This window comes from Dermacentor albipictus, chromosome 6, assembly GCF_038994185.2.
Source record: "Dermacentor albipictus isolate Rhodes 1998 colony chromosome 6, USDA_Dalb.pri_finalv2, whole genome shotgun sequence".
NCBI classification, from domain to species: Eukaryota; Metazoa; Arthropoda; class Arachnida; order Ixodida; family Ixodidae; genus Dermacentor; species Dermacentor albipictus.
The window spans coordinates 54133448-54147582 of record NC_091826.1 but is presented as its reverse complement, the minus strand read 5'-3'; the positions used below and the strand labels follow the sequence as shown (position 1 = coordinate 54147582).

The 14135-nt window shown below is 48.5% G+C and overlaps 1 long non-coding RNA gene across 1 annotated transcript in view; it reads left to right on the top strand.

The window, feature by feature from the left end:
• LOC135907780 (uncharacterized) overlaps positions 1-14135 on the top strand; it is a 242829-nt gene that overhangs the window by 1513 nt on the left and 227181 nt on the right. Inside the window, exon 2 of the long non-coding RNA XR_010566119.1 lies at positions 1425-1544. This is a non-coding gene — a long non-coding RNA (uncharacterized lncRNA). The remainder of the gene's footprint in view (positions 1-1424; positions 1545-14135) is intronic.

The following is a 14135-nucleotide window of genomic DNA, read 5'->3' as shown; positions in this document are numbered from 1 at the left end:
AAAGGACGTTCCACATCCGCCGCCAGGGTTTGTGAGTGGTGGCGCTGGCTAAGACTCCCAAAGTTAGTTCTTGCAGTAAAAAAAATGGCTGTGGCTTAGCTAAGGTTAAGCCCAGGATGCGAAGCATACTAGCCTTTATTTTGGTTGTTGAACCACTGTTTAGCCTGGTGAACTTCTGTTGCTTGGCTATATTTGGTTCGGCTAGACGAAGAAACAACTCATGCGTTACTCTGCTTCGCCTTCAAGAGTGGAACGCGACAGCGTTCCCCTCGACCCGCCAAGGGGTGTAAGACAATGGGCTACGGCGCAGCGACTACGCACCCCGCATTGGACGCGGTGAGCGTCGAGCAACGCAGCGTTCGCCGCGGCAACGAAATGTGCGCCTGAGCCTTAGAAACACCTCGTTTCTAAGGCAACACCGCATTCACTAGAGGTGCTTTTGTACCGCTTTGAAGCATCGTACTCGTGGCTCAGTGGTAGCGTCTCCGTCTCACACTCCGGAGACCCTGGTTCGATTCCCACCCAGCCCATATTGCAAGAGTTGAGCCAAAGGCACCTAGAAACAAGCGCAGCTGCTTATATACCGCCGCGACGGCGCGAGTTGGAGCCCCGTTTCTCCTCTGTCGTGACGTCATGGTGTCACGTGGTATGGCATGGGGTCAAAGGTCATTGAAGGCGACACCGCCGCGCCTGAGGAGCTGGGTTGAGCTCTATAGTAATATGCTTCGCATAAAAACATAAATACCCAAGAGAGTGGATGGGAAAACGGCGCCGCGGTAGCTCAACATGGTTAGAGCATCGCATGCGTAATGCGAACACGTGAGATCGTTCCTCACCTGCGGCATGGATGGATGGATACAACTTTCTTGTACGTCCGGCAAGGTTTAACGCGACCCGGGCTCAGGTCTCCCACGGGGGAACGTCAAGGCCCTGCCTCAACGCCGCCTCACGGGCTTGCTGGACTGCCCACGTCTGGATTCCGAGGTCTGAGCTGCGCAGAGCGGCGGCCCACCTCGACAACAGGGTCTCCGGAGTAACTGCCATCCCTCCTATAACTAGACTGCACTCCCACAGCATGTTTGAGTGTTTCTGGTCCTTCCTGGCACAATTTGCACGTGTCGTCCTGATGCTTATCTGGGAAGATACGTTTGAGACGGAATGGATTTGTCTCCAGGCGACGGCCTGCCCCTTGTTTCATTGTCATTAATTTGTCATTTGTTTAATTCAATTAGTAACTGCAAGTAATTTCTCCTCTGTTGTCCTTGGTGTCTGTTTGTTAGCTTTTTGTGATATGATTAATCAAAATCGGGCCCCTCGGTTAACCCCCTTTCTTCTCGCTCGATATATATTGGTGCACATGTCCGCGTTCTGCTTGGCTTTTGTGTTTTGCAACAACAGGACAAGGCAGCTCATTTTCATTCCAGATTTGCGGGTATCGGCGCACGGAGTGCAAAGAAGACCCTTTTGTGCTCGCACTCGTCGAAGACTGGCAAGCCTGCGTCGTTCAAAGGGAAGCATGTATGGTTACCGCGAGATTGAAAACGGTGAGCTGAAGAGAACAATGCTCTTGAGAAATACGTTATGCGAAAAGCCGATGGTATTTGGTTGACATACGAGCTCATTCTAGTGTGATATCATTCTTTTTAGTGCGATGCATTCTTTACTTTTCACCAGACACTTCGCTGCAGGCAGGTAGGCCTCCGTCTCGCCTCGTTTGGGACCGCGTCAATAATAATAATAAAAAGAATGCATCTGTGATGATGCAACTTTAATCACGGTGCTCCAGCGGGGGGAGGGGGAATCGCAGCTGCCTGATGGTGTACCCATTGAGTAACCTACGCACTTTTTTTTTCTTGCCCGACTGTGACGTCACATCAAACGCCATCACACATTGACAGACACATTAAAGGCAAGGAAGACACGTGGTCAGCCATCCCATGGCTGTCTTTGTCACTTAAAAAAATTTTTTTTTTAAAGCTGTTCGGGGTTCCTTCCTGGACAGACAATCAGCAAAACATTCCTGCCTCTTTATCACTTTCACAAGCTTGGTCATACTCGCGCAAGAAAGCAGTCCCCCTGAACACTTGGCCACAGTGAAAGCCTACCATGTGGGCACGCACTAAACAGTGGAGGTCTGTTAACATTATTAGATAGAATGGAACACTGTCTTCGCTTTCTGCGGCTAGATACCGGTTTCTTTGTGAGTCTAACGGCAGCTGTTTCTTTAGCGTCCGTAACAGGTAACAACCACACTGCCTCCTAGCAATGCAGGAAAACAGGATCAATTTTCTCTGCTTTATCGCATATGAGACGACGTGTTGCACACGGTGAATAAAACCTACGTACTTTCAGAAATATATACCCCGTAGTTTCGCGCCCCGTTGAACTTGCATCTTTTTTGCTCGCTTCTGAATATTTTGTCGTGGGCCTCCAATGTGTATAGACCTGTATAATAGCACCGGCATAATCATATAAAAGATTACTGTGTAACTTTTTCAGTTTTGCCGAAAAAAAAGGCGTAATCATTTGAAAAACGTATAATCAATAAGCCCGCATGCTGGCTTCAATCTCCCTAAAGTACCCGCTTATTGAGCCTGGCGTACTCTCAGTACTGATTGCCGTTTCCAGTAATGAACGACTAAATCGCAGCAGACACGTTTTGCGGGAAAACACGTCGCTCACATCGCCGAAAACAAGAAATGATTCAGCGTTTGTCACGCAGACTGGCGTCACAGAATCGTAATATCCCTCCCCCCCTCCTTTTTTTTTTACGCAGATTCGACCGATTAGAACCTTCCCGATTAGAGGACCTTGTAGAACTTATGCACATTCTCTCGAGAGCAATTGAGCCACTGCGTATAAAATGTCCCTATTTGCTTATCAAATTTGTGATTTTCATGGTGTGTTTGTTTGTGTGAACATTGGGGTTGTTTGTAGCTACATATACGAGAATATTTGCCTTTTCTCTCCGCTTTTCTTTCCGTCTTTCACTTCTCCTTACTCTTTCCATAATGTAGGTTAGCAAACCAGTATGTTTTCTGGTTAATCTCCCTGCCTTTCGCACCCCGTTTATATATATATATATATATATATATATATATATATATATATATATATATATATATATATATATATATATATATATATATCTCATACGGAGCTGCCAAGACGTGCTGCTGTCGAAATATATACCGAGGTATCTGATGGTTTCCAAATATTCAACTGGAGTACATTTACATGGAGCAGACTTTCAATCGTGCAAAAGTATTGGAATGTTTATTGTTTGGATCTTCAGCGGGTTCCTCAAGCAAATTAGCTTCATTTTCCTAGAATGAATCTTAATACAATTTTCTGCAAACCACTGAATGGTTTTGAGAGCCGCAATTTGCAGGGCACTTAAAGCTTCCCTGTAATGTGTATGGTGGGCAGGTAGGACCATGTCATCTGCATATTTAGATACACTGGCTTTACTAATTACCGAAAGAAAGACGTTCATAAATAAATTAAACAACAAAGGTGACAACACTGAACCATGGGGAACACCTGCTGTGACTGGTTGCGTACTACTAATAAGTCCCTTACTGCGCATAACCATTTGTGACCTACCATACAAATAACTATGCAGAACATCATAAAAAGGCCATCTGAAACGCAAAATATTTTTTTTTCAGCAATAGCTCATGATTTACAGTATCGAAGGCTTTTGTAATATCTAAAAAACACAGCATAACTGAACAGGTTCTTTCCGAACGTTGAATATATTTCATCAGCGAATTCTTCTATCATTAAATGCGCACTACGATTAAGAACACATCCACATTGCTTTGGTGTGAGAACGGAGCATTTCTGTGAAAAGGATGTCACGTGTTCAAGTAGAAACTTCTAAAATTTGTGACAATATAGGCAAAATATAAATAGGTCTAATTTTCAACATTATCTTTTTTGACCTCCCTCATGTATCGGCTTAACAATTGCAGTCGTCAGTGTTTCCGGAATGGGTGCGGTAGTCAGCAACGACGACGACGACAACAACGATGACGACGACGACGACGACAACAATGACTAATTGATAGGCACAATTAATCTGGTGCATATTGACAAATGAGGGCCCTTCCACCTTCATTCTTAAATATCGTCACTGTTTCTGTAGTTCTTGAGAGAAATTTGTAGTTTTGATGATAGTAATGATAATGATGATGCTCATAAGAAATTTATGTGTCGCTAAGTGCGCAACGCCCTCATTCCTGGCCGTCTGTAGTTTTTTCGAAGCGCACTGTTGGCGCATGCATCGCATCGCATGTTGCAACAGTTTGCCTCCCTCGCGCTAGAGCGCGCCACTTTCCCACACTCTTTTTTTTTTTTTCCTGTGGCAGCTAGCACTTGGAGACGCTGTCGGACATTCCACAGCCCTAGTTACCAGCCCAGAGCACTACCTTCAAGAATTACTCGGGGTATAACTTTTTATCGCTGGCGTATACAATAAGTAAGTCGTCGTACCATCATTGTCGTCGTGCCGTCTGCTTTGTCGTTGTCGTCACATACACGCTCCCCTCGCACACATAGTTGCTTGCTGTGATGATGATAATCTATTAGCATCCCCTTTGAAACGGGGCGGTGAGAGATAGTAACCTAGCTTGCCTGATTTAATCAGGCATGCTATACATTTATTTCATCTGGCGTTTTTCTATACATCTCCTTGATAGGAGTATTTTCTTTTTTCCTTGAAAATCTACCTTGTACTGCTATAGCTATGACTGTCAGAGATCCGGCTGTATCAATCTCCTAACTGCTTTTTTTTTCACCGCTAATCTAAACGTACCTTGCTTATCTCTAGTGCTGTTCTGTTCACGCTTCCACCCACTTTAAACCCAAGCGCTTCTAGAAGGCGTACGTTACCTACGGTTCTCACTGGATGAATCCCTTCGCATTCCATCAGGATGTGCGCAGTGGTTTCTGGATTTTCGCTGCAGCATACACATGCTTCATCTGGTTCTAAATATTTGCTCCGGCATGCTTGTGTCCTTAGGCAACCGCCTCGAGCCTCAAATAGCGAGGCACTGCCCTTTGTGTTACCGCACAGATTTTCTCTTCTAATTTCTTCCTTCTCATTTTTGTAAATTTCCATGGTCCTTTTTGTTTCCATTCTTTGCATCCAATTAACTGTCTCTGTTTCTCTCACTTTCTTTCTGGTGACGTTTTGGTTGTATATTGACAGTTTCAATTATTCTGTACTATTTGGTCGCCAACTTTCTTGACTGCTTCCTCCATTCCGTGTCCACGCTTTTCAAGTACAGATAACTTGTGCACTTTAGTTGCCCGTTTATTTTCATCCGTGTTCCTGAGTCTTTCTTCAAAACTAATTTTGCTCTGTGGTTCTCCAACTTCAAAAGAGGCGCAGCCCAGGCCACCCTGCACTGCCTCATTTGCGGTTTTATCCTGGGCTCCCCAAGCCAACCGGCCTACCGATCTTTGGTTAACTTCCAACCCCTACAAGATATCCAATTTTAAGCATAGAATGACATTTACGAACGTTATACGCTGGCACCATTACTCCTTACCAGATTCCACGTACTACCTCATACTTATTGTGGCCCCACTATGCTCTGTCTTTCATTATTGCGGCATTCCGCTTCCCCTTTATTTTCAGATTCTCTTGACGAGTGCTTGAGTAAGTCTTTCCCTCGTTTATGCATACGCCGAGGTATTTATAATGCTTGACTATGGGTATGACTTGCTGCTGAATGGACACCACGTAAATTCTTGTCTCTTCATTAGAGATAATGATTCCCGATTTCTCTGTGCTAAACTCAAGGTCTAGATTTGTCGCTTCGTTGCCACAAATATTCGCAAGCGTCTGTAAATCTATTGTCCCCTAGTAGCACTGTGTCGTCTGTATACATCAGTGCAGGGAGCTTCTGTTGCACGATTTATCTATTGAGCAAGTAGGATAAATGAAACCCTAATTCGCTGTTTTCCAGTCGTCTTTCTATGCCCTCAACATAAGCGTGAACAACAATGGAGACAGAGGACATACTTGCTTTAGTCCTTGGTGAACTTCCAACTCTTCATTCCCTATTCGACCTTGCCATACAACTTGTACTCGGTTGTCTCTACATATCTCCATCAACAGCTCCACGAAATCGTCCTCTATGCCTTCGTGCTTAAGGATATCCTATAACAATTCCCTGTCAACGTTGTCATAGGCTTTTTTAATATCTAAAATACTAACGATAAAGGATATCTCCATCAACAGCTCCACGAAATCGTCCTCTATGCCTTCGTGCTTATGGATATCCTATAACAATTCCCTGTCTACGTTGTCATAGGCTTTTTTAATATCTAAAATACTATCGATAAAGGTATATATTCTGAGCTACCCAACTCTCTATGCACTGATTTAGTACAAACATATCGTCTAAGCGTCTGCCTGGCCTGAACCCGCTCTGCATTTCCCCCAGTACATCATTTTTCTCCACTTGCTTCGACCGTTCTAATTTTATGGCTTTCATTGCCGTTCTATATATCGCCGACGTTACTGTAACTGGCTTGTACGAACTCGTCTTATCCTTATCCCTTTTGTCTTCATAGATGAGATTCATCTTCCTTTCACGTCATCCAATCCAACCGAAATTTTCTTCGTTCTAATCACTTGCTCTATGGCATTAGTCAGCAGTGCCTTGGTATTTGGACCGAGGTTTTTGATTAGCTGTATTGAGATTTGTAAACGGACACATTGGCGCTGGGCAGGTCATGTAATGCGCAGATTAGATAACAGTTGGACCATTAGGGTGACAGAATGGGTGCCAAGAGAAGGGAAGCGCAGTAGAGCACGGCAGAATACTAGGTGGTACGACGAAATCAGGAAATGTGCGGGTGCTAGTTGGAATCGGTTGGCGCAGGACAGGGGCAATTGGAGATCGCAGGAAGAGGCCTTCGTCCTGCAGTGGACATAAATAGGCTGCTGCTGCTGGTGATGATGACATTGCACCATCTGGTAACACTTTGCGGGACCCCAAGTGATGCTATAAAGCCAGCGATCAGCAAAATGTTTCGCATTAATTCTCGCAGGGCGTGGGATCTGTATGATTTTCTTCAGTGTTTGTTCCAACAAAAGGCATCCTTTTCAGCAGTGATGGTGTCTCCTACTGTCGCGATTGCTGTCTGGCGTAAACGATGACGCAGCGAAGCGAAAAAAATAAAGGAAGCCTGTTTTAACCAGGACCATCGAGGCAACAGAACAGCATCCGTAAAAAACAGCGTTTCACTTTCTGTTCGAATTTCGGAAGCTCAGTTCGAATTGTTTGCAGAACTCGTTCGGTGTGATTGCTTTGTTTAGGTTCACGTCCCAAGACGTAAGTTTCCTGCAGTACTTAGCGCAGGGCATTGTCAACCATCCATTCCCGCGGAAAGTCGCGAGCCAGTTGCCATCGGTCATGTCATGTGAAGGAAGCGAGGGAGCGGGTGAGCGAGTAAGACTGAACAACGCAGGTCCTGAGAGATATCGATCTCTCGGCGTTATCAAAACCATGAGAAACTGCTCTGAAAAAGGAATCCCGGCCAGTGCTTCTGAGGCTTCTCCCACGGACAGGTGCTTTATTCTTCCCACAATACGCTGCTTGCGGCGTGACAAAAGAAAGTGCGTTTGCCGCTATCGATCAAACCGAAAGCAGCAAGTCGCGGCCCATCGGAATCCATTTTTGGAGATAACGCTCACACACACGCGCGCGCACACACACACACGCACACACACACGCACGCACGTACGCACGCACGCACGCACATTCATGAAAGAGAACATAGAGTAGTGCAGAGCCAACAGTGCAAAAAGGGGGGGGGGATATCGATGCAGCGGTGTGTAGCTATCACTCCAGGCGGCTTCTTTTCAGCAGGACTCCATTTCAGTAATTCTGGACAGTGCACCGAACGCTACGGGTACCGCCATCCAACCAGAAAAGAGAACCATGAGAAGGGCTCTCCACTGTCCGCATCTGATTGCCCGACGCCGACAGAGTGAAAGGTTTGCGGAAGGATTAATGATGTGCAGTGGGCGAACTCCTGTTCTTTTCTACGGAATACGAAACCGTTAATGACTGGCTGGGCCCGATCGAGCTGTGCGCTTAGCTGTACTACACGGCATTCGTGAGGCGGAGTATACCCTCGTAAATACTGCGCAGTGAAGGATGCAGGCATTCGCGAAAAGACGCACTCTCTGAGAAACAGTAAAAAGAAGAAAGAAAAAAGGAAGCAAGGGTGTGTGAGGGTGATATACCTGAACACTATATATATATATATATATATATATATATATATATATATATATATATATATATATATATATGTAGAGAGAGAGAGAGAGAGAGAGAGAGAGAGAGAGAGAGAGAGAGAGAGAGAGAGAGAGTCAATATAGCGCGCTTGAATCCTGCCTGGCCTGTTAATGAGGTTGAGCGTAAATTGTGGGGCGGTATCGGAAAGCGAAGAGCTGCCCAACTGCGAACACGGAAAAGGCAGCGCGCAATCGACGAATGACTCGCGTTTGTTTGTAGTTTTGCTGCGCGCCTTAATCGTGATGCCTATTCCTGCTGGTCGACCTGCGTTACGGCTTACGCAACCCGCCTGCACCCACTGCAGTCTTCGTAGACGCGCTACGTTAGAAAACGCAAGATCATTCCGATCTACCGTAGCGATCGTTGTACATTTGACAACACCGCTGACGTCGAACAACGAAGCCTTCAAGAAATCTTACTTGAATTAGAATTGCGTTCAATTAAAATGTGCTAAGGCGCACATGCGTTCACGAGACACGTAAAAATGTCCAGAGTAGATTATAAATTTATTATGTCACTGAGAAACACACGTATACTTGATAAAGTGTAACTGTGAAGCGCATTAAACAGTCACCGACGTGGCGCAGTTGGCTACGAGTTCATATACTTAAGCGCGCGACTCTCTGTAAAAGGCTCTGGAAAACGTGAAGACGGGAAACTGATCGCGAGTATGTATAGCTTTTCGTACAAAGGCGAAAAGAAATGCATGACGCTATTGGGGAGATTTTGAGAAGGTTCGGATATGACAAGGTTATGGGCAACATTAAGATATAAGACGCAATTAGGGACTTGCACCACCCCTCCCCCCCCCCCCCCCACACACACACGCATGCACGCACAGGGATGGATGGATGGATGGATACAACTTTCTTGTACGTCCGGCAAGGTTTAACACGACCCGGGCTCAGGTCTCCCATGGAGGAACGTCAAGGCCCTGCCTCAACGCCGCCTCACGGGCTTGCTGGACTGCCCACGTCTGGATTCCGAGGTCTGAGCTGCGCAGAGCGGCGGCCCACCTCGACGACAGGGTCTCCGGAGTAACTGCCATCCCTCCTATAACTACATTGCACTCCCACAGCATGTGTTTGAGTGTTGCTGGTCCTTCCTGGCACAATTTGCACGTGTCGTCCTGATGCTTATCTGGGAAGATGCGTTTGAGACGGAATGGATTAGGGAACGTGTTTGTCTGGAGTTGTCGCCAGGCGACGGCCTGCCTCCTGTTCAATTTGGGACTCGGCGGGGGGTATATCCTTCTGGCGTTCAAATATGCACTGGTGATGTCGTTGTATCTTGTGAGCCTGTCCCGTTCTGCTCGAGAAGCGTTCGCTATCGTACGAGAGGCGTTGCCCTGTTCGGCGCGGCGGGTCATGTCTCGCGCCGTCCGGTGCGCCGTCTCGTTTAGGTTCGGGAGCGCGTCGCCTTCCGTGGTGACGTGCGCGGGGAACCATATGATCCTCGAGCTCGCGGTTTTGGATCTGCCCGCTTTGGCCAGAATGGACATGGCTTCCTTGGAAATTCGACCTTTGGCATAATTCTTTACTGCCGTTTGTGAGTCACTTAGTACGACTTCGCATTCCTGTTCTGTGAGGGCTAGCGCAATCGCTACTTCCTCCGCTATTTCTGAGTGTTTGGTGTATACACTACATGTGGTTCTGATTTTTGATTCTGCGTCTATGACTACGGCGGCGTATGTTTGGCCGTTCGCATATTCGGCTGCGTCAACAAAGCGCGCGTTTCTGTCCCTGCCGAATGAACGGAGCAGAGCCTCGGCTCTTGCCTTTCGTCTACCTCGGTTGTAATCGGGGTGCACGTTTCTTGGGATGGTTGCCACCGTAATGGTCTCTCTGATTTTGTTGGGGATTTGCATTTTCTGGCCGTGCTGGTTGTGGTACGTTATGCCGAGCGTGTTCATAATGTGTCTTCCCGTCGTGGTGGTCGACAGGCGTTCGAGCTGCGAGATGCGTTGTGCTTCGGCTATTTCTTCTATGGTGTTGTATATGCCCAGCTGAGTCAGGAGCTCGGTGCTCGTCGATTCCGGTAGGCCCAGGGCTATCTTGTACGTTTTCCTTATGAGCGTGTTAATCTTGTTCTTTTCCGCGACGTACCAGTTGTGGTAGGCGGCTACATAGGCGATGTGGCTGACAACGAATGAGTGGATCAGCCGAATGACGTTGTCTTCCTTCATGCCCGCGTGTCTATTGGTTATTCTCTTTATGAGTCTCGTGGCGCTGATGACTTTGCCTGCGATCTTCCTCACGGTTTCGCCGTTAGCTCCGTTGGCCTCAATGATCATTCCGAGGATTTTGATCTTGTTCACTTTGGGGATTGCGTTTCCGTCTTGGGTGTACAGGCGGATTTCCTCGTACTCCCGGGGTCCTGTGTAGCTCTTTGGTGGCATGCCTCTGCGCGTGGGCCGGTAAAGGAGTAGTTCGGACTTGCTCGGGGAGCATTTGAGGCCCGTTCCTTGGAGGTACTCTTCCACTTTGTTAATGGCCGTTTGTAGTGCGTGTTCAATTTGCCCATCACTGCCGCGGTCTGCCCATATCGTTATATCGTCTGCATATATAGCGTGGTGGATTCCTTCGATTTCGCGTAGTTTGCTGGGGAGACCCAGCATGACTAAGTTGAAAAGGAGCGGAGATATAACTGAGCCCTGGGGGGTACCTGCACTTCCCTGGGCTCGTTCTTCGGACTCGAGGTCGCCAACCGTGAGGGTGGCTTTGCGATCGTTCAGAAAGTCCCTCACGTAGTTGTAGGACCTTTCCCCCAGGTTCAGATTAGACACTTGTTTAAGGATCGACTCGTGAGCGACGTTGTCGAATGCTTTCTCCAGGTCTAGTCCTAGGATGGCTCTGGTGTTTCTTGTGTTGTCGTCGAGGATCTGGTTCTTTAGTTGTAACATGACGTCCTGCGTGGACAGGCGGGATCGGAAGCCTATCATGGTGTGGGGGTAGGCTTCCGTCTCTTCTAGATGGCTGTTGATACGGTTCAGGAAGGCGTGTTCCAAGACCTTACCCACGCACGACGTGAGAGAGATTGGGCGTAGGTTCTCCAAACTCAACGGCTTTCCGTGCTTGGGTATGAGGATAGCCTTGGACCTCTTCCACTGCTCCGGGATGCGGCCTTCTCTCCAGCACTTGTTCATATAGCCCGTGAGTTTGGTAACAGATTTGTCGTCCAGGTTTTTGAGCGTTTTGTTGTTAACCCTGTCCGGTCCTGGGGCTGACTTGCTGTTGAGTCCTTGGAGTGCCGTTCTGATTTCCGCCTCACTGAAGTCTTCATCTAACTTGGGACAAGGACTGCCAGTGTACCGGCCGTGCTCGACCGTCGGTCGTTGCGGGAGGTATTTGTCGCAGAGTTTCATGACGATTTGCTTCTCGCTCGCCGCCCCTTTTTCTTTGTGCAGAAGTCTGTGCATGTCGGCTCTTTGCTTGGATTTGCACTGGGTTTCGCCCAGTAGGTGCCTCAGCAGTCGCCACGTATTTCCGTTGTGGAGTTGGCCATCCGCGGCATTGCAGACTTCGTCCCACTGTTGCTTGCTCAAGGTGTTGCAGTGCTCTTCGATTTGTTTGTTTAAGTCGGCTATCTTTTTTCTCAGCTTTCGATTGAACCGCTGGCCTTGCCATCGGGTTTTTATGGATTTCTTGGCTTCCCAGAGGTGGGCGAGGCGACTGTCCATCTTCTCCGTCAGGAAATCGGGAGTGATGGTTTGCGTGGCCTCCCCGACATCCCTGGTCAAGTCTGCGATCCATCTGTCAATGTCACCGATTGGCTCGTCGTCTTGCCGGATATCCCGGTGCTTGCGAAACTTGTCCCAGTCTGTCCATTTGAAGCTTTTGACTGGGAGGGTGGTTCCCGCTCGGGGGATCGTGATCTCGATGATCATGTGGTCGCTACCTAGGTCTTCTAGGGTGTTTCTCCAGGTAGCCCTCTCGATGTTTTTGACCATTGTTAAGTCCGGTGTGGTATCTCTTGCAACCGAATTGCCCATACGCGTTGGGGCGCTGGAATCCGTGATGATCGTGTATCCCAAGTCTTGCGAGTCCTGCCATAACTGTTTGCCCTTGGTTGTGGTGTGGCCGTATCCCCAGGCATGGCACGGCGCGTTGAAATCCCCACCCACTATTAGCGGGTTCAGGCCGGCGAGCTCGGCTCCCTTTTTGAGCAGGAAGAGAAAACGCTGCCGTCTTTTGGATGGGCTACTGTATATGTTCAATATGAAGATGCTATTCTTTTGCGTTCTGTTAGGAATAATTTCTATCATTATATGCTCGGCCTGCGGGCCTGTAATCTCATGTTCAATGGGTACAAGACCCTTTCTGATTAGTGTGGCAATGCCCCTATCGTTTTGGAATTTAGGGACGAGGGCGTGGTAGCCCGGGATGTTGGCCGACGCGCCCACGGTTTCTTGAAGCATTATCACATCGGGTTTGGGTTGGATGTTTCTTACGTATTGTTGTAGGACAGGTTTTTTCCCGGCTATACCTCTGCAGTTCCACTGCCAGACCAATAACTCTTTATCGTGTCTGGCCATCCTGGAGTCTTGAAGAAGAAGCTGTTGAAAAACTGGAGCGGTGCACGGGGGGCGGTGCCACCATGGGAACATCTGAGATTACGGGATTTATATTATGAGTTCCCATGTTTGGCTGTGGTGATTGCGACAGAGACGGTGCCCACATCGCACATTCTTCGAGCTTGACCACCCTGGTTGTGAGGCCGGATATGGCGGAAGACAGAGTGCCGATTGCACTTTGTAGTTCGGTAAGCATGGCTTTTATTTCCGATCTAGCCTGTTCGGCGCGGCTGGTGTCTTGGCTTTGTACGGCTCGCTTTTTCGCGGGTGGGGTTGCGTTGTCCGGTTCCTCGCCATTGTTGCTCGGAGCAGGAGTACTGACGGGAGTGGGTATGGGGATTTGCACGGGAGGCGCGACCTTTCTCAGTTCGCGTACCTCTTGGGTTAGCTGTTGTACAAGGCTCTTGAGCATGGCGTTCTCACGTTTTATTTCTGCAATTATCTCATTGTCTACGTTCTTTGTGACTTGCGGTTCTGAGGCAGTTACTCCGTATACCCCGCGCCTTGGCGCACCCTTGACCGCGTCTGCCCAGCTCACCTTTTCTGGGAGGGCCTGGATGGATCTGGACCTGGCTCGGCCCGGTCCTGGGGTGCGACTGCGAGCTCTGCTTCTCGACTGGCTGTGCTGGCGGGAACGAGGGGTCCCGGTAGCCGACGTCGATCTGGACCTGGCCCGGCCTCTGGATCTGGATCTTGGCTTTTGCAGGGCGGGGGCTTGATCTTCTCCGGATTCCTTGACCGCCTCGAGTTCTGCTTCCGCTTCGGCTCTTTTCCTTTCCCATCTTCGTTTCTTAACTATATACGGGGTCTTGAATTTTGCTCGGCAGGATTTGTCTGCCGTAGGGTGTTTCCCTCCGCATAAGCGGCAGTTTGGCGTGCACTGGTGATTGGGGTCTGGGTTCTTGGCACCGCAGCCCCTGCAGATCTTGTCCTGGGGATTTGGGCAGACGTCCATACGGTGCCCCAGTCTACCGCATTGGTGACAGATGTCGACCTGCTTCCTGTACAGCGAACAGCGAAGCAGAGTGCCTCCATACCTGACGAGAGTGGGCACTTTTAGGCCTTCGAAGGCGATGATGACTGTGGTCGTGTTGCTAAGACGCTTGGCTGCCAGGGCTGTCGGGTTCCTGTCGTTCACGATCTTGGAGTTAATTGTCCTGGAGTCTTCTTCGAGTGGTATGCCTCGGATGACCCCCTTGGCCGTATGATCGGGCGCCGTTTCATAGGCGTTGACTTCG